Raw genomic sequence first — 21,667 nt, forward strand, 5'->3', positions numbered from 1 at the left:
TTTTTTAGGACTGAATGTCTCCACAGAAATACATTGATGTCAATGCAGGGAATTTGCTTTAGTATTTGTTTGAACACTTTAATTTTGCAGTGTAATGGACATAATTACTAATACTGACCTATAGTTAGTCTCTGAGATCTTTCAAATACTTTAGTGAGATACACGAATATTTTAAAATTCTGAGAACTTCACTCTCAAACAAACAATGTACCTTCAAAAATTTCTGTTTAGTGAAATCTAGGTAAGAGAAGTAGTCTTGTATTATAATTTAATAACCATATTATTTTCATGAGTTATTTATGATTTTCATTGCTCCTAAATTTTTCTTCTCTTTTTAAATCTTCACAAGATTGTGTGGCATGTGCATAGGATGAGATGTAATGATGTAATTATTTGATTTTCTGATAAAATATAAAACTTCAAAATATATAAGTATAATAACAAAAATATTCTGTTATATACTACAGGCATAAACACTGAAAACAGTTTCTAACTTCATTGATTTTCTGTATCACTTACAATTAATATGTTAGAGCAAATAAGTTAGATTCTGAGGTGTTATGGAAAAACAAACCCATTTGCCCATACAGTAAATGTGATTAGAATTCTCTGTCATTATTTCCAAATTAATCACTTGTGTAAGAAAAGGAAACAAAATTTTAAAGCAAAAAATGGGAACTTAAAATTATTTTTAGGATTTAAATGTTTTTCTATAGCATAAGTGTTAAAAACTAAGCATAATGGTCAGCCTCCTTTTCTTAGCTTACTAATATGGCAAACTCCAAAGAATCATATAATTTTATTAAGAAATAAAAATATTAGAAAAGAATAAATTTATATGTTAAAAGAAAACTAAATAGTTGAAGATGATTATTTGAAAAATTTCTCATGGCCTCTTTTCCAAAGTTAATGGACTCACTATGCAGTTACAAAGAGATGGCTATGGATCATTACTGGAATATAGAAAACACGGTCACCCATACCAGGTCAATAGAATTGATCTACTATCAGAATCAATTCTTTCTTCTTCCCAAAGCATATTATTATCAATTTTTATTATTGTCATTATTTTTCTGTGTGCCTATGAATGTATGTTGCTACAGATTGAACCCGAGTCCTAGTGCATGTTACTGAAGTGTTATACCACTGAGCTAAACCCATGGTTTATACACAGTATTTTACACCTCCTTTCATGAAAGTATGTAACAACTAAACTCAAATGTAAGCAATATAGTAAGGGAACAGTTTAGACATATGTGATAAGGTAAATAATGAAAAGTCTACAGAGGAAATTGGAGATGGTCCTGGGTACAGAAGACATGCTCCACCACAACTCATGAAATGAGATCAGGTCTGGAACAGTCACATAAAACTTTATTGAGGAGTACTGTATACAAAAAACACACGAGAAAAAGAGGGATAATTTAGATATTTTTAACAATGGACATTATGGCAGATTAGTATTTGTAAAAATGGGTGTAACAGAGGGAAATGAGATAAGAGAACTGACAATCTGTGTTTACGTATTTTATTATCTTATGTAGATGATTTTCATTAAAGATGAGTGGACCCCACACATTCCTTAGTTATGGTTGGACAATTTCTAAGATATAAATATAAGCTATTTGTACTATGCTTTATTAAAATATTTAATTTCAAGGAGAATACATAAAAACTTTTCTCCAGTAGGAAAAAAAAAAACCCTGAGGAAATGACTAATTTGAATACTTTTAGGAATATTAGAAAGAAAAGACACTGAAATTACTTGGGGAAAATGAACCATATATGGATACCCCAAATTTTTATATGTTATTGTATGAATATGTAAATTTACCCTTTTCCACTTTAAGTATCTTCCTAGATACTATCAAAACATCCTTGTGAATTCTTAGAGTAACAGGTTAAGGTTAGAAGCTCTGACTATTTAAGAACACAAACTCCCCCAAGAAGTGTGGGAGACTCACCTACATGTTATAACAAGAAATAATGAAGGAAAATAATATGCTCTTAACTGCAATTTTGTATCTTCCTCATTCTTATCTCAACAGATAAGTAAGAATGACTGAGTACAACTACTACTTGACATCTGAATTTTTCCTCATAGGATTTACAGATCATCCATAACTGAAGACCCTGTTTGTGATCTTCTCTGCCATCCATCTGATCACCATGGTGGGAATCTCAATTTGGTAGACTTGATTTACATAGAAGGTCATCTTCACACACTAATGTACATCTTTCTGGGAAACCTGGCTTTGAGGATGCCTGCTGCTCCTGTGCTATCACTCACAATTTGCTGCAGAGCCTCTTTTCTGAGGTTGGAAGGATTGCCTGTATGACTGTATGCATATTTTTATTTTCTCTGTGTTGTTCAAACTACTGACGGCTTTCTTCTCGCAGCAATGGCCTATGACCGCTATGTGGCCATATGCAGCCCACTGCAGTACCACACCATGATGTCCAAGAAACTCTGCATTCAGGTGACCAAAGGGCCTACACAGCTAGAAACCTGCATCCTTTTGTTGAAATTGGGTTATTGTTTAGGTTAACCTTCTGTGGCTCTCATCAAATCAATCACTTTTTTTGTGATGTTCTTCCATTATATAGACTCTCTTGTGTTGATCCTTATATTAATGAACTGATAGTATTTATCATGGCAGGGTCAGTTTTAATCTTTACAATTTCTGTTGCCATAATATCATATTTCTATAACTTTTTCACTATATTCACAATGAAATACAAAGAGGGAAGAGGCAAAGCCTAAACTAATTGTGCATCCCATTTTCTCTCTGTGTCAATAGTCTATGAATCTCTTCTTTCCATGTATGTTCAACCAAGTTCAAAGAATGAAGGAGACAGTGATATACCTGTTGCTATTTTATACTGTAATAATGCCATTATTAAATCATTTTATTTATAGCCTAAGAAATAAGGAAATAATGAATGTTTTGAAAAGATTAATGAGGAAGAGATATTTTTGTAACCTTTTAAAACAAGTATCACTTTCCTTGGAAAAATGATTTGAGCTTCCTACTATCATTTTCTAAATATATAGGTATGGAGAATGTGGGAAATGCCACATGATAATAAAATATTAAATTATTGAATATGGTATTATTTTAACCAAATTTATTTTGAAAGAAGAATATTCTACAATGTACTTCAAAATCCAACATGCTGGGATCCATCAGGAATGAAGAATTGTGTATGACTAAGGGGCTAGTGAGTCACAAGTTTCAAATCCAACAAAGGCTAGGATTGAAGTCATTGTGCATTATGGTGTCATTCATATAATATCATAGACACACATTTCTAGGTCTCACAGTACAATTGTAAAATCTCAGGCTGATTTCAAATTCTCAAATACTAATTCTTTCTGAAGCAAATGGCATGTATAAAGTTGATTTTTGGTTTGACTTCAGTTCTTTCATGAAATTATGTTTGAATAGGTATTCATCAAATATATAAATCCCTAAGATTATATTTATATTTATTGTTAGTCATGTAACTCAAATTCTCTTGAAATGAAGTTTGAGTATTTTATAGTTTCAATATTTAGCTTAACATGACGTTCTTCATAATGAAATCCTTATGAGTTTTAATTTTTTTATGTAGTTTGTTTTTCCACCTATCATATATCACACTGTAATTACTGAATATCCCAATGAAAACACATTTGTGTTTTTTTTCTTGCTGGTATCATTACTTCTTTCTTGTTCATTAGGCGTAACAAAAATCTGCTCTGATTCCAATCAAAAGTACTGATATGTTCGTGGTGTTAACAAAAGGCAAAAACTTACATAAGTAGTTGCAAGAAAGAATTTACCCATTCCTGTTAGTAAGTAAGGCTTTGGAATATACTTTCAGAGTTTTGTCTTAAGAAGGAATAGTTACTGGGTGTAGGCTGCCAAAGAGGGGATATAAGTACAATAAGACGGTTCCATTCAATTCACATCATTTCTTAAGCAGGGATTAATTGATACTTGTCACCTGCCAGTACTCTAACAGCTTGAGAAATAAGGTGATAACTCAGATGTGAGCAGCAGAATGATTGCCATTTTGGTCTTAATGTTGTGACCTTTGAAAATTATAAGCTTTGGAAATAAACAATCACAGACTGTAGAATCTTTTCTGCAAGAACCTTGCAAGATGAAGTGCAATGGGACAACCTACATTTGTCACTGCTGAGCTGATCTCAAAGCCACTGTAACTGGAATCTCCTGCCACAGTACCTTCCCTTTATATTTGCCAAAAATATCTTCTGGAAATATATTAGTTGACTAACATAGTGGAATGATGCAGAAGAAGTATTCATAAGGAATCTGACCATTTTATCATGTGAATTTTCAGCCATGATTTTTGCATCTGTCAAATTCAAGAAGGTAGTGTCAGGTGATGTCTATGTGTACCATGATAGAAAAAATAATTTTCTTGTCCCCATTGTATGAGAGAAGTCCATCTAGGATAGATTGTCAAGGTCAGAAGCTTTACTAAGCTACTACTTCTAGTCTGGTGTTCTTTTGGCAATAGGAGCCGAAAGTGAGTGAGCAGGTAATACAGATTTCAAATTAATGAGAATTTTGCAGAATGCCTTGGTTAGATCATTTATTTTTAGGAACCAAGACCTCTAAACACCTACACATTATAAGTGTGAGAAGACAGAGTGCACATACCCCAAATGGAACACAGAATATAACTATTCATGATATAACCATGCAAGGATAATTGTCCATTGATAAGGCCATTTTATCCTCAACTAAAGCAACAGGTTCTAAAAAATTAAAAAATGAAAGAATCAGTGAATCAGTCATTACCCAGTATTACACCTGTTTGCTGTAATTAAGTGCTGTGGACCAATATATTATGCCTTATTATGTCAGCAATAGAGGATGTTGCAGAATTTTTGAAATAGAAAAAAATAGTCCATTATGAGGTATTGATTACTTTATGTTCTCATTATGATGAACTTTTGCTTCCTTAAGCACAAAAAAGGTAATTTTAGAAAACAAATTACTTTTAATTGTTGACTGATCTCCTTGAGGGTCACTGTCATTCTTGACACTCCAGACATATACTTATTGGTAGAAAACTGGATACCTGGGAAGGATAATATCTATATCATCTTTGAAAAGTTGGAACCTGTGGTGATAAATACATACATTCCTCCATGTACTACTGTGGCGATTTTGTTACTGGACTCATTTTGCCAATATTAGGGAGAGAAAATATTGTTTGATCTCAGCTCTTTCAGTTTCTAACAATTTGATTATTTAGCAACTTTTTCATGCTAGGTACTCTAGTAAGCATTTGTATATAGAATATTTTTAATATCTCAATACTTCACATCCACTCCAAAACATCCACACAAAAGCCTCTTCCAAAGATTTTCTCATCCATAGTATTTAAAATTTTCTCCATACAGGAAAATAAAAGTCATTCACCTGTTTAATAAATGTGAATTTTCTTGCCTTGGACTCCTTCTACTTTTCAGAATGGAAAAGCATTATCATTCTGCATACCTAAGGGAGTATTTCTCCATATATGAGTATCTATGTGTGTGTGTGTGTGTGTGTGTGTGTGTGCGTAAAACACAACATTTTGTGGAGCTGTGAGAAACTTTTCAGCGTTACAATTTGCTTACCATATCTTAACAAACTGAAGTATCACCCATTGCCTTCAGAGATTGGATATGTGAGCTGAAGAAGAGATTTCCATTCAATGATAGTGGATTTCATGAGGTCTGGGTCAGGGTCACCCTCAAGGACAGCTTATTTTGTTCTCTAATCCTGCTCATGTCTGATCATGAATTGCATCATTGTCACCTTCTAATGGATTGTTCCTGAGATGGCTCAATCTTGTCATTTGTTGTTATGACAATTTTCAGGTCATAAAGGGAAGTTATTGCTTCATGGACATTTGAATTCCTATAGTCGGAATCTCTGTGTCAGGCAGGGTCAGAGTATAGCTTGCAGTTACTTTTTAATACATTAAATACTCTAGTGCAAGGAGTAAAGCCTTGCTCCAAAACCTTAGGTGCTAAATTAGGTTTCTCCTGTTGGTAAATTTCACAAACTTGACATTAATTTTACTTGTCTTCCTATCAATTTCATATCTCTATTTCCATAGTTTTGCTGAGGCATATTTCATCAAAATAAAACTTCTAGTTAGCAGTGCTTAGATATGATGAAGAGTTGTTTTCTGACCAGGGACCCACAAAAAACTTGTATTTTCTGCTATTTTGACAGAATATCTTTGTATAAATTCGGGCTAAGCTGTTAGATACTTAGGAACATTTCACAATATTTAGTATAATAATAAGATGAATGACTAGAAGTGCCTTGTTGTGCTTTGGTATGAAATGTCCCACAGAGGCTCATGTATTGAGGCTTGGCCTTGGACAAAGCAGTGCTCAGTAATCAGAGGTGGAGATTTTAGAGAGTGAGGAGATTATAAGGCATCAGACCAAATAAATGGGCTATCCATTAATTGACTCATAATTTGAAGGCATTCTCCGGAGTTGGTAGATACTAGGAGATGGGACATAGTTGGAAGTGATACGTCACTGGAGGTGTGTCCTTAAAGTGTTCACCTTGTCATTGTTTTTGTCTGTCTCTGCTTCATGGCTATAATGAGGTGAGCAACTTTTCTTTCCCATCCCAGCTGTCATGGTGTTTTTAATTTCTCTGTGTCTAAAAGCAGTGGAGCTAGCAGAGTATGGATTTAACCTTTGAAACTATAAGCCAAAGTAGATCTTTCCTGGTCAGAAAGATTTATGTCTGGAATTTGTCACAGCAAGGAAAAATTTTTGATAAAACCTGTAATATTTCCTTCCACAAAAAAGGGCCAAAACAAGGAAAAACAATTTGCTATTTCATCAGCATGAAATCAGGGTGGCAAAGTCCACTGGGGGATATGCAATAATGCTACATCTTTTACATTACATCTCTCCTGTCAAGATCAACCTTAATGATGAATGATGTCCCATGAAGGGGAAACAGTAATCAGGAGATCTCCTAATATTGTACATAAGTAATGGATAGCTGAAATATTGAAAACTGGAGAAAATTTAAGCCCAGTTGAGTCAAGGTGTGGAGATACTTAGGCCACTTAGGAATGTATGCTATTGCACTGCTCTGAAAAATCCCAGCCTAAATGATATGCCCCCAATCCAGAATGTGGCTGCATAATTCTATGTAGACAACTCTCTTTCTGGGATCCTACCAGAAGGTCATCCCAAATGGCTAATCATTCCTAGCCATTCAACCCAGTGAAGAAATTGCTGGATCTTCCTAATCTATAATGTCCCTAAGAAGTAGGTTAAAAGTTTTCCCTTAAGAGACTGGTCCTCTAGACCAGAAAAAGGGACCACAGAATCCTTGAGAATAGACAGACTTCCTTTCTTGGCCAATGGGTAAATCATCACCTCTCTGCAGCTCTAGACAATTACTGCTGAATCTCCCTTACTATTTGGCACACTGTAATGCACCTGCCTGGGTTATACAAAGAAGAACAGTATCCCTGATGCTCTCAGAAACTGACAAGTGCCACATCTCCAATGCCATGCTACCTTGTCTTGACTGCCTGAGCACACTCAAGTGACCTCTCACAAACCAGAGATTTTTCTGCAACTGTTGTCATGGATATATCACCCAGAGACACTGGTGAACCTACTAGACATTAAAGACTTGCATCTCAGATTGCAGAGTAATTCCATTAATTACTCTAACTAAGACAACTGAAACACTTGCAGACATGAATGATATGGATTATAGCTGAAAAAGATACACAGAAACAGTATTACCACACACATGTGGACCAAAAGCCAACATAGCCTACCCAACTAGCATTCTGCAACACACCTCCATGAGCCATTTACTTCAAAAAACATCTTATAAAATTAATATACATTGAGGTTTAATAACACAAACCTGTACATCCAGCTACTTGGGAAGCTGGGGTCATGGAATCATTTTAACTGAGGATTTTGAGTCTAGACTGGGTAGTATAGCAAGATTCAACTCTAAATACTGAAAGAAATAAAAGCACTGATCTTCAATATTTTTAAATATAATTAAAGAGAAATGAAGAGCTTTAGAAAAGAAGGTAATATAATGACAGGAATAGACCTCTCTATTCCAAAGAATAGGACATCAATGAATTACCTAAAAACAAATTCAAAACAATGACTTTAATAAAATTCAATGAGATATAAAGAATAGGATTGAAATATAGGAAAGATGACTGAAATAGAATAGGAAAGATGATTGAAAATGAGAGAAATGTTATGTGAATGAGAAATAGACCAAATGGCAGAAATGATGAAAAAAAAAACCAAACAGAAATCCTAGAGGTAAATAAAGTTTGATTGTGTGCAGTTGAATCAATGCTACTTCTGATTACTTGTCTTTTCCTGTGGTTTGATGCTTCCCATCCTCTCGTGGTTTTGTTTGCTTTCATCTTCTGTGTGCAGAATTCTTTGTAGAAACTTCTGTAGTGGTGGCTTGATGTTCATGTACTGTTTTAATTTCCATTTATCATGGAAGATTTTTATTGCTCTGTCAATTTTTAATGATAGTTTTACTGGATAGAGTATTCTAGTGTTGAGTTATTTTCATTCAGTGACTGAAATACCTCGCTCCATGCCCTTCTGGCTTTTAAGGTTTTCACTGAGAAATCTGCTGTTCTTTTGATGGGTTTACCTTAAGATGTTATTTGTTTTTTCTCTTACAGCCTTCTGTACTTATTGTTTTAATGATAATATGCCATGGGGAGGTTCTATTTTGGTCAAGTCTGTTTGGTGTCCCGAAGGCTTCTTGTATCTGAATGGGCAAAACTTTCTCAAGATTTGGGAAATTTTCTGTAATTATTTTATTGAACATTTTGCATATTCACTTGGTTTGGACCTCTTTTCCTTCTTCAATGCCCATGATTCTCAGGTTCGGTCTTTTGATGGAGTCGCTAAGTTCTTACATATTCCTTTCACAGCTCTTGAGTTGTTTGACTAGGATTTCTTCTGCTTTTTTCTTTAATTTCTATTTTATCTTTGAACTCTGAGATTCAATCTTCCACTTGTTCTATTCTGATGAGGGGCTTTCCACTGTTTTTTTGTTTGACTGTAGGGACTTTTTATTTCCAAGATTTCCATTTGATTCCATCTTCTGATGTTTTCCAAATTGTTGTTCATTTCTTCTTTTATTTTTGTTGTCCTCTTCATTTCATGTATCTCTCTTTTTAAAGTATCCTTTGTTTCACTTTGATGTTTGTTGAGGTCCTCTCTGAGTTCCTTTGTTTCTGTGTCATCTCATGTTCTTTGTTTTTGGTGTCTTGAAGTATCTTGAGTATATGAACAAGATATACTCAAGACCATGTATAATATCTTCTTCATGAATTTCTCAAAGACTTCTTACCAGATTTCTTCTTTGAGGTGTTTTGGTGGTGAGGAGGAGCATTGCTGAGTTCTTTCATTACATTTATTGTTCTTTTGTTGAGTTCAGGAACTAGGTTTCCACTTTGTTCATTTCACACTGAATCCTGTATTGAATTATTTTTTTTAAGGAGAATGGTTTCCACCCCTTCTTCCTCTTTCCATCATTCCATTTGGTGTTGTGCCATTATATTTTTGGTAGGGTATTTGGTGGATTTTATTGCCTAATTTCTTTCCCTGATTTTATTTGTGTGAGCTGGCTGATTTCATTGTTAGCTAGGCTGATGTGCTCTATCTGATCTTTTTCTGGGAGGGTGTAATTTACCATTAACAAGTTCACAGTTTCAATGCCAGACCAGCTGTTAATGTATTCTATAGAAAACCCATTGATGATAATATCTATAAATAGTCAGAGTTGGGGGGGAATAATGGTTATTAGGCTAGTTTCAGATTATGGGGAATTGGTAAAGGTGGCACTAAAAAAGGTTGGGCGGGAAAAGGAGTGAGTGAATGGATTAAGAGTTATGGGGGTTGCTGTTTTTTGTGGCCCTTGTGTGTGTTTGGGTGTATTTCTGTATACTGGAGGGTGTTTGTGTCAGGGATTGAAGTAGACTGGGGCTGGTAGAGTAGGCTAGTCAGTGGGCAGTGTGCAGGAGGGAGGGGTACTGTGGTGATAGGTTGGAGGAGGGTGAGAAGGGGAGGTGAAGACAGGGGAAAGAGTGGAAGGAAGGGACAGAAAGAGTAGTTGGAAGGGAAAACAATGGTAGTATAGAAGGAGGGAGAGTGAAGAAGATGAGAATAGGATAAGAGAATAGTGATGATGGAGTTAATAATACAGGAATAAAAAAGAAAAAGAAAGGAAAAAAAAACACGATTTAAAAAAAAAAACACCAGTTTCAGGAACATGGTTCAGTAGTTCAGTCTATTAATAAAAGTTCTGGAGTTATTCCTTAGGTGTTCAATCCTGGTATTGGTGTTCAAGTAGAAGCTCTGATGTGGTTTTGCCAACTAACTGGCTTCTCAATGGTATTTGGACCTTCTGTCTTCAAGGTTAGTTAGGATTGTCAAGTGAGGTAAGACTGCCAGCTCATGCAGAGTGGTCAGAGCTGTTTTCAGCAGTTGGCAGCTGTCAGCTGCAGCTTTGTTTGGTCAGCTTCTCCCTGACCAAGGTGGGGCAATTCACTTTGAATGCTGCCCTCTGTCCCAGAGATCAACTCTGGGATCCACCTCCTGCCCTGCTTTGGGAGGTTAGTTTGTTGCTCTGCTCCCTCTCTTAGCATTTATGTCTCTTCCAATTTCTGTTGGGTGCCAGCAGCTCCTCTAGGCAGTTGGTTTATCAGCCTGCCTCCACGCTCAGCCTTTGCTGCTTCATGGCACATCAGTGAGAGTTCGGAGCTGAGAGTTCAGTTCCTTTGCTACCCCCCTGACAGTTCAGCAGTGAGAGATAGGCTCTTTGCCCTTCCGCCATTCTCCAGGGTGGGTACAGCATTCCACCCCCCATCTCCGATGTTGGTGTTTAATTACAGTTCATTGTTTATGGCTTTCAGTTTTGCTGGGGGGTTCAATCTGCCCAGGGGCTGCCCTGGATTGTTTTCCCAGGGTGGGGGGTGGATGGGTCAGGGAGCAGCACGTGGTGCACAATGCGTACTTGTATCTTCTGCAGTTTCAGGCAAGCAGCTTTGGAGTCAGCTGTTAGGGAAAAATGGCTTTATTAGGTTCAGTATAGGGAGATTTTCCATGGGCAAGGGGTCCAAGATGTTGCCAGGTTTGATTCTGATTTATGCTCTGTCTTCTGCTTGTTTTGGGAGAAGAATGAAAAGAAAAAAGAAAAAAAAAAAAGAAAAGATAAGCAGCCAAGGGCTTTTTTCCCAGGGCTGGAGCCGGACATACCTTTCTGGCTGATGGGCATGATTTTTGCAGCTCTTTGGTGCAATTAAAGGCTTATTTAAGGGTCAGTCTTTGAATTTTACCTGCACCTAATGTGATGGTGGTTGTTATTTTGGCTAGAAGCAATCAGAATTACCCAAGTGTGACTCCAGTGTCTCAAGGAGGTTTATGAAGACACAGAGCTCAGGATTTCTGATTCCCTACCCTAGCCACCATTTTTTTTTTTTTGGAGCTAAATAACTCAATAAAGGAAATAAAAAATTCAACTAAGATTCTGAATGACAAAGTAAATCAAGAAGAAAACCAATTTTTGAGTTTAAAAACTACCATTTTAAAATTACGGAATCAGACATAAGAAAATAAATTAAAATTAAGTGAAAATACTACAAGACTGAAGAGGTACCAATAAAGTGAACAAATATATGTTTCTTGGATATTCTAGATGAAGAAAGGGCAAAGCCATAGAAAACCTATTTAATAAATAATATGTATAAATATTGCATATTTTGGGATAGATAGTGTTATTCAGGTCCAATAAGCCCAAATGAACTCAAATAAATACAACAGAAAAGAAAAGGTTCTCATTGATGCTTTTCCCTGTTAAATACAAAGGTGACAAAGTGTGTTACATACATATACATATATGTGTGTGAGTATATATATGTATGTATATATAATGTATATATAAACCAGGATATACATATACCCTGTTGATGCATGTTCCTTCTACAGTAATTTTTGAGTTTTGTCATAAAGGAATTTTGAACTTCATCAAATATTGTTTTGAACCAATTGTAATGATCAAACGTATTATTTTGTCCTTCATTCTCTTTATGTGATATGTTACATTGGTTTTTTTCCAATATGCTGAACCATCCTTGCATAGTTTGAAAAATCCCACTGGCTCATGATATATAATAAGGACCAGGTGGCTTCACAGTCAAATATTACCAATATTCAGAAAGGAGCTGATAATAATTTTTCTCAATCTATATAAAAAAGTTAAAGTCAGGGTATACATCTAAGGTCATCTGTTGAGGACAATACGACCTTGATACCAAATTCAGACAATCATATAAGGAAATACTTACCATGGTGAACAAAGATGCAAAATTTCTCAATACAATTGTAGTACACTGAATCAAATATCATACAAAAAATCCCAGTGATAGTTATTTAATAAATCCCAGAAGGATTTATTCAAACTATGCAGGGATGGTTCATCATATATAAAAACTAAATGTAGTATATCATATAAGGTGAAGAAAAGTCAGAAACCATATATATGATGTTATTAGCAAGTTTCTCAATCCTTAAACCTAAAATCTCAGGCCAATTTAAATTTTTAAGTATTAAACTTTTCTTAATACCATCAGTGGGAGTTATATTTTTTAAATTTGAATTTGAATTGACTTTAGCTCATTAAATATATTAAATGTGAATGTGTGTTCACAGAATGCGCTAATAATATGTTCATATATAGTGTTCCACATTTTTATTCTCAAATCTCTGAATTAAAGTATCTACATAATGATGATTTAAGAATATATAGTTAAAATGATATACTTTTGATGAAATTTTCTGAATTAAATATCACATGTGGTTCACATATTCGTCCATCAGAGAGATCACTGTAATTACTGTGTATATCCATTAAAGTTTTTTTCTCATTGGTGTCTTCACTAGTTTTGTAGTTCATTATGACTGCCCAAAACAGCACTTAATCTATTGGAAGTATTGATATGTTCACAGATTTAACAAAAGATGGAGATGTTGTTCTACCACGAATGAGGCAGAACATAATAAAAATTCTAAATATCTAAATGAAATATTTATCAAATACACTACAAGTATTAAAGAAAAATTAATTTTTTTAAATGTACTACATACTAGGCATTAATCTAGTCTTTTAATATTTATTAAATACAAACATTTTATGTTCTTGTTAAGGAAAAACCTCAAGCATTGATATATTGAGTTGCTTGCCCAAGTTCATCCCAGCAAGCCCAAAGCATCTGCAGTTTGAATAAACACTGCCTTTTCTCCACATCCTTACCTCTGTTATTCAGGTATTATGTAACATTAGAAGTCACCATACCTTAAAATACTGAGTACATTTTGATAGTTGCAGCAAAAGATAAATGAGTATGACCATTATCAGTGTTTAAGGAAATGACTATGTCACTGGGATTGGAAAGTGGGGACCAACACTGGGGCAGAGTGAACAAGGAGATCTTGGTGACTGTGGGAGGTGTGGGTAGATCAGGAGCTGAGAGCCTTCAGTGCCAACTCAGAAATCTAAATTTGTTGAAAGCATCAAACATTAGACTATTCCTTGAAGCTGAGTATTATGACTATAAATTTCCAAAAACATATCTAGCAGTCAATTGATTGAAAAAAGCCTGCAGAGAAACAACTTCAGTAATTTTTGTATTAAGTAAGCATGGAACATGAATACAGTATATGTTTACACAGGTAAACAACATTTTAAAGAAAATATAAAATGGTTAAATTATTTATATTTTTTAATTTTTTGGTGTTTTTTCAGATTTATTTTCTATCATAGTATATACTAATAAACAAAATCTGCATGAACAAAATCTCTTTATGTCTTACATATGTTTTAAGAGTATAAATAAATCAGTAGACCAAAAAGTTTGGGAATTTGAATTAAATGGATAATGTGCATCCTCTATTTTTAACATTAGGCAAAAGTATTTTTATGGACTTCCTTTCCCTTTTCTACTTACACCATGATTTTGTTATGCATTTCTATATCATTATCCCAATCCTTAGCAATGCTGAATTCCAAGCTTCTGTTGATTGAAGACTTATTTGGGGCTAGTTAGACCCCCTCAAAAGTGATTTTTCCTGACAATTTGATTAACAATTTGGCTTGTTTAGAATTCTAAATATGATACAAATATTTTTATCAAACTTTGAAGATACTCTTCCATTATAATCTATCAACTGATGTTATATTTGAGAAATTGCAAGTGATTGTGGTTCCCATTTCATAGTTGTCTCTCTGAAGACTGTCAGGAGCTGTTCCACATCCAGTTCTTTATTAAGTTATAGAATTAACAATTATGGCTCTTATTCATTTTTTTTCTGAACAGTGGTGCATTTAGTTGGCACTTCTCTTTAGTTTCCTCCTGAGTCATCTGGCCTTTCCTTGTCATTCATGATGTTGACATTTCAGTAGGGACCTGTCCAAATATTTTGTATAATATTCACCAGCTTTGTTTTGTCTGAAATTTGTTCATGATTAGACTTGTCCCAAGGAATTTAGGAAAAATAGCACACAACCGTGATGCTCTCTTCATGTTATTATAAGAGGGAGGATTTAATAACAACATAAATTGCTACAAAGGTGTTAGCCCTGGTCACTAGGTAAAGTGAAGTGTTAAATTACACATGCTGTTTTGAGACCATTTTTCTCAAGACTATTAAACTCCTACAACTTGTAAATTTGCACAGAGTACAAATTCCCAAAATGGATTACTCTTTTTCACTTATTGAAGGTAAACCACCATATAATGATCACTGATAGTTGGGGTAAACAATGTAGTCTGGTTACATCAGTTGTATATTGGACACGTCATTTCATCAGTAAATTAGCCAGTAGGTTCTTGGAAAATGCAATTTGTTAGAATCAATGAATCAGTCATTGCTGAATAGTACATGAAGCTGGGTGTTTGGACCCAATACAATATTTACATTACTCTGTCAGAGACCAATGTTTCTTAAGCATTGATGATAGAAAGATAGCTCATTATGAGATGTGAATTATTTTATTCATTCATCAAGATGAATTTCTTTTTCTATTATCATGGAAGTTTCATAAGCAACCAAACCATTCTCAAATGGCTGAGTGATCTTCTTTAGGATCATTGCCTTGTTGTCTTCCTTGAATAGTCCAAAGTTGTACTTTGTTTGAATGACAATTTCTAGCTCATGAAGGGAAATCTTCGTTCAGGGACATTTCATGTCCCAGAGTATGATACTTTCTCACCCACAGTGCTTAAGTATAGCAGGCAATTATTTTTAAACACATTGTAATTTTCTCAAGAAAACAGTAAGGCTTTGCCTAAAACATTAGGCATATTCAATGCACATTCTGTTTACTTCATATGTCTTCTCACCAATTAAATAGCCATAATTGCATAGATCTGAAGAGTCATATCCCTCAAAATAAAACAGTACATAATAAAGCTTAAATATCATAAATTATTTTTTCCCATTCTGGAACCTGCAGAAAGTTGGCATTTTCCTCTTTTAAGAATATAAATTTACACATAAGTTATTTGTAAACTCAGCCAGATATTTAGAAACACTTGAAAATAAACAAGACAATAACAGGATAATTCATAAGAAATATGTATGTTTTGGTTTGTATGTGAAATACTACTCAATTTAAAAGACACATCCTGGTTGCATGCAGTTTCAGAGTAAGGCTTTGAGAAGTGAATATATTATGATGACTCTGACCCAATCAATAGACTAATACATTGATAATTCATAATTTGATGGCATTATTAGCAGATGCTTAATAATGGAGGAGGAGGGAGTAATTCACTATATGCATTCCCTCAAACAGTTCATGTTGTCCATCATCCCATCCTCCTCTGCTTCCTGGTAGGCTTCGGTGAGAAACTTTCTTCTGCCATATCCTTCCACTAGGCTGTTTGACTCTCTTTAGGACTAAATTCAATGGAATTGGCCATCTAGCAACAGAAAATTCTGATACCATCAGCCGAAATAAATGTTGCCTCTTTTGGCTTCTTCATCTCAGGAATTATTTGTGGCAGTGAAAACTGAGTTACATAACCTGTCACATTTCCCTTCACTGGATAGGACCAAAACTAAGAAACCCCATTTGATATTTCCCTAGAGTCCCTGACTCGGACAGGCAAAGTCCACTGGGATATGACAGAGGCATCATGGAGATGCATGATGGACTTTTCAACAAGAGAACTATGGATAAAGCATTTTACATTCCATCTCCCCAATTAATATCAACCCTTAACCACGAGTGACTTCACAGAATAAGAAAATGGTAATCAGAATATCCTCTAAAGACCCACTCAGGTCATGGACCCCTGAAATATGTGCAGCTGGGTAAGTGTTCAGGCCCCACCAAACCTGAGGCCGGGTGAAGAGTTACTGGATACTTGGGAATGTACACCACTGCACCTCCCTGAAATATTCCTGCCTACATCATGCCCCTATGTATTGAGCTACTAGAGACTGCTTTCACCTGGAATCCTAAGAGTTGCTAGGTGGCCACATCTCAAATGGATCAGCACTCACAGTCATCTGACACTGTGAATAAACAGATGGTTGGCTTCTCCTATTATCCATTGGCCTGGAGAATCAGTTTTAGAGCCTTCCTTAAGCAGCTTGTTCACCCCATATCAGAAAAGGGAACTAAAGAACTCAATGGCGTGGTCAAGCAACCCTGTTGGGCCAAAGAAAGAAGTTTCAATTCTATATAGTTCAGTAAAGAGACTTCATATAAGCCACAGAAATAATGATTCTGAGAACTATACTCCAATCTCCTTAATGAACAGTGATCCAAAAATCTTCAATAAAATAATGGCAAACTGAATCCAACAACAAATCAGAAAGATCATTCACCACAACCAACTAGGCTTCATCACAGGGATGCAGAGGTGGTTCAACAGATGCAAATCATTAAATGTAATCATTAAATTTTATTTAACATTAATAAAATCAAAGACAAAAGCCACTTGATCATCTCAATAGATTCAGAAAAATCTTTGATAAGGTCCAACACCACTTCATGATAAAAACTCTAAGAAAACTAGGAATAGAAGGAAAGTACCTCAAAGTACTTGTAAAGTCTGTATGTGGCAAACATATAGCCAACATCATACTTAATGGAGAAAAACTGAAACAATTACCTTTAAAATCAGGAATGAGATATTGGTGCCCACTATCCCCACTCCTATTCAACACAGTACTGGAATAGCCAGAGCAATTAGGCAAGAAGAAGAAATAAAAAGAATACAAATAAGTAAAGATACTGTCAAAATATCCCTATTTGCAGATGATATGATCCTATATCTTAAAGACCCAAAAAACTGTGCCCAAAACTCCTAGACACCATAAACAGCTATAGCAAGGTGGCAGCCTACAAAATCAACTTACAAATTCATTAGCTTTTCTATACACCAACAATGAACAAATTGAGAAAGAATATATGGAAGCAATTTCACTTACAATAGCCTGAAAAAAAATCAAGTATCTAGGAGTAAATGTAACAAAGGATGTGAATGACCTCTACAAGGAAAACTACAAACCCCTGAAGAAAGAGATCAAGGAAGACTACAAAAGGTGGAAAGCTCTCCCATGCTCATGGATTGGTAGAATCAACATAGTAAAAATGGCTATACTACTAAAAGCAATCTACATGTTTAATGCAATTCCCATCAAAATTCCAATCACAGGGATTAAAAATTCTACCCTAAAATTCATTTGGAAACATAAGAGACTGCAAATAGCCAAGGCAATACTCAGCAAAACGAGCAATGCTGGAGGTATCACAGTACCCGACTTCAAACTATATTACAAAGCAACAGCAATAAAAACAGCATGGAACTGGCACAAAAACAGACATGAAGACCAGTGGAACGGAATAGAGTACCTGGAGATGAACCCACACAGCTATGCCCACCTTATTTTTGACAAAGGCACCAAAAATATATGATGAAGAAATGAAAGCCTCTTCAACAAATGTTGTGGGAAAAGAGGTTATCAGTCTGCAAAAAACTGAAACTAGATCCATGTTTATCACCCTATACTAATATCAACTCAAAATGGATCAAGGACCTTAATATCAGACTCGAAGCTCTGAAGTTAGTATAGGAAAAAGCAGGGAAAACCCTGGAAGGAATAGGTATAGACAAGGACTTCCTCAATAGAAGCCCAGCAGCTCACCAACTAAGAGAAAGCATAGATAAATGGGATTCATAAAACTAAAAAGTTTCTGCTCAACAAAAGAAATGGTCTCTAAACTGAAGAGACCACCCACAGAGTGGGAGAAAAAATTTGCCAGCTACACATCAGACAAAGGACTGATAATCAGAATATATAGGGAACTCAAAATACTAAATTCTCCCAAAATTAATGAACCAATAAAGAAATGAGCAAGTGAACTAAACAGAACTTTCTCAAAAGAAGAAATTCAAATGGCCAAAAAACATGAAAAAATGCTCACCATCTCTAGCCATAAAATAAATGCAAGTCAAAACCACAATAAGATTCCACCTTACCTCTGTTAGAATAGCCATCATTAGCAACACCACCAACAACAGGTGTTGGCAAGGATGTGGGGAAAAAGGAACCCTCTTACACTGCTGGTGGGAATATAAACTAGTGCAACCACTCTGGAAAAAAAATATGGAGGCTTCTTAAAAATCTAAACATAGATCAGCCATATGATCCATCAATCCTACTCCCAGGGATATACCAAAGGAATGCAACTCAAGTTACTCCAGAGGCACCTGCACACCCATGTTTTTTATAGCGGTATTCACAATAGTCAAGTTATGGAAATAGCCAAGTTGCCCCACTACTGACGAATGGATTAAGAAAATGTGATATTTATACACAGTGGAGTTTTATTCAGCCATGAAGAAGAATGAAATCTTATCATTCTCAAGTAAATAGATGGAACTGGAGAACATTATTCTGAGCAAGGTTAGCCAGGCTCGGAAGACCAAAAAATCATATGTTCTCCCTCATATGCTGACTTTAGATCTAGGGTAAATGCAGCAATGTTGTTGGACTTAGGTCACATGCTAAAAGGAGAGCACATAAGTTAGTATGAGGATAGGTAGGAAACCCAAACCGTGAAAGTATTTGACGTCCCCACTGCAAAGGAGCTAATAGAGTAACCTTAAAGCATCAGAGGTCAATATGGGAAGGTGATCAGGAACAAGTAAAAAAGTCAGGTAGTGATGAATCAATTTGGGTTGTAATACACTTGTGCATGGAAGCAATGCTAGGAATCTGTCGGTATAGCTATTCTTATCTCAACTAGCAAAAAAGCTTTGTCTTTCTTATTATTGCTTATGTCTTCTCTTCAAAAAATTGAAGAAAAGGGTAGAACAGGTTCTGCCTGGAAGTGAGAGGGGTAGGGGAAAGGTTGGGGAGAGGGGCAGGGGGAAATTGGCCCAAACAATGTATGCACCTATGAATAAATGAATTTTAAAAAAGAACTAATGATTCTCTTACCTGTAGTCAAATATCCCTAACTGAGAGACATGGTAATCCTGCCGTACCTAAGAGTTACATCCTAGATGGCAGTACTCACACAAACCCCTCAAGCTAAGGCAAGTGGAGTATCTTCAAGCATGACTGACACTGATGATAATTTAAGAAGCTACACAGACACTACACTGCTACACTCAACATAGAATAGATAAGGAACATCATAGAACACATCCCCTATAGCAATTCACATGAAACATACAGGAGATAAGTTAATTTGAGTCACCATACATACTTAGCTGGAAATGACACAATGGAACTCATTGTGTAGCTGTCTAAAACAAACAACAATGTCATTTTTTTCTTTTACAATTTTGGAGAAGAGGAGGGATGAACAAGTTCTCTCTGGGTTGGATGGTGCCAGTGGGAGGAAAGAGTAAGCAGGAAAGTGTGTGGAAGGGTGAGTATAGTGCAAATACCTTGTACATGTTATGTAAATGGAAAACTATACCTGTTCCAGGAATAGAGAAAGTGGGGAGAAAGGAGACTGATGAACAAGGTGAATTCCTGTATGATATATTTGATGTATTGTAAAAACTTTTGTACATATCACAATGTACTTTCACCCAGCACAACAATAAAAAACAACTAAAATATTTTTAAACCAGCAAAATTAACAGTGGCAGCCAGATGCAAAGCACACACTTACAGTCCCAGCTCTTCAGGGGGATAATTAGGGCACAAAGTTTTGAAACTACCCTGGATTTATATCACATTTCCAACTGGAAAAAATTAAGAAAGGGAATACATGTGCAGTAATTGTAGGTATCATTGCCAGGAAATAAAAAGCTTTAAAAAGTAAGGTGAGAGTCATGCCTGCAAGGGAACATACCTCCAGCAATGGATCCCTAAGAAAAGGAAGTCAATGAATTGCCTGAAAAAAATCAAAATAGTGGTGTATGAGTAAATTCAATGAGGTACAAAATATACAATTAAAAAATACTAGAGAAACAGTTTCTTATTTCAAAGAGAAATTTATTAAAAGGACAGAGATCATGAACAAAGAACCAACTGAAAATCTTGGAGTTGAAAAACTCAATAAAGGAATTAAAAAGTAGAGTTCAGAATCCCACAATAGACTAAATAGAGCAGCATAAAAATTTGTGGATTGAAGACTGGTCTTTTGACATAAGCCAGTAAACAAAAGACCAAGCTTAGGAGTAAAAAAACATGTATTCATGCTGCTCCAAAAGAAGAAAGGGAGAGGCATGCAAAAAACATGATGAAGATAAATGTTGAAAATCATCAAGGGATGTGTGTGTGTGTGTGTGTATATATATATATATATATATACACATACATATTACTGAATTTATATATATATATGTATATAGACACACATATATATGTATACATATATATATATTCACACACACATATATATATTAATCCCTGTCAGTCTAACATAATATTTTTCAACATATATCCTATAGATCAGAGAGTAGGATGCTATTCACAGAGAGGAAAGAAAAAAATTTTGAGAATGTGCATTGTACACAGTAAAGCTATCCTCCCAAAGTTAAAGACAAGGAAAAGGTTCTAAGACAAAGAAAACTCAGGGAATTCCTCACTAGCAGGCTGATCTTAAACAAAATGCCTAAAGAATGGTAGAGGAGGTGAATTCATGTATGATACAGTCGATACATTGTAAGAACCTGTGAAATGCCACAATGTACCCCCACCCATCATAACAATAAAGGGGAAAATAAGTAAATAAATAAGAAATAAATAAATAAAGATACCCTACACTGTGAAAGGACAGTAAAACTACCATGGTGAAATTGTGTGAGAATATAAAAATCCACTGGTAGGGAAAAGACAGAAAAGGAAAATAAAGAGTCAAATTTATCAATACAAAAAAAATCATCAAACCACAGAGATGAAAAAAGGAATGAAAGAAAGGGACAAATAAAATAACTTGAAAAAATTGCAAAATCAAGGAGAAAACTTACTTTTCTTGCGGTTCTGGAGAATGAGCCTGGGGCTTCAGACGTGCTATACAATCACTTTACTTACCACGAGAAGTGGATTATATACCTCAATGAAAAATTTAGACTA

The 21,667-nt window shown here is 35.2% G+C and overlaps 1 pseudogene; it reads left to right on the forward strand.

The window, feature by feature from the left end:
• Positions 1 to 2,058: 2,058 nt before the first annotated feature.
• Positions 2,059 to 3,020, forward strand: LOC109701939 (olfactory receptor 5K3-like; annotated as a pseudogene).
• The last annotated feature ends 18,647 nt before the right edge of the window (positions 3,021 to 21,667 follow it).

The sequence above is a fragment of the Castor canadensis genome, chromosome 5 (genome assembly GCF_047511655.1).
Source record: "Castor canadensis chromosome 5, mCasCan1.hap1v2, whole genome shotgun sequence".
NCBI lineage: Eukaryota > Metazoa > Chordata > Mammalia > Rodentia > Castoridae > Castor > Castor canadensis.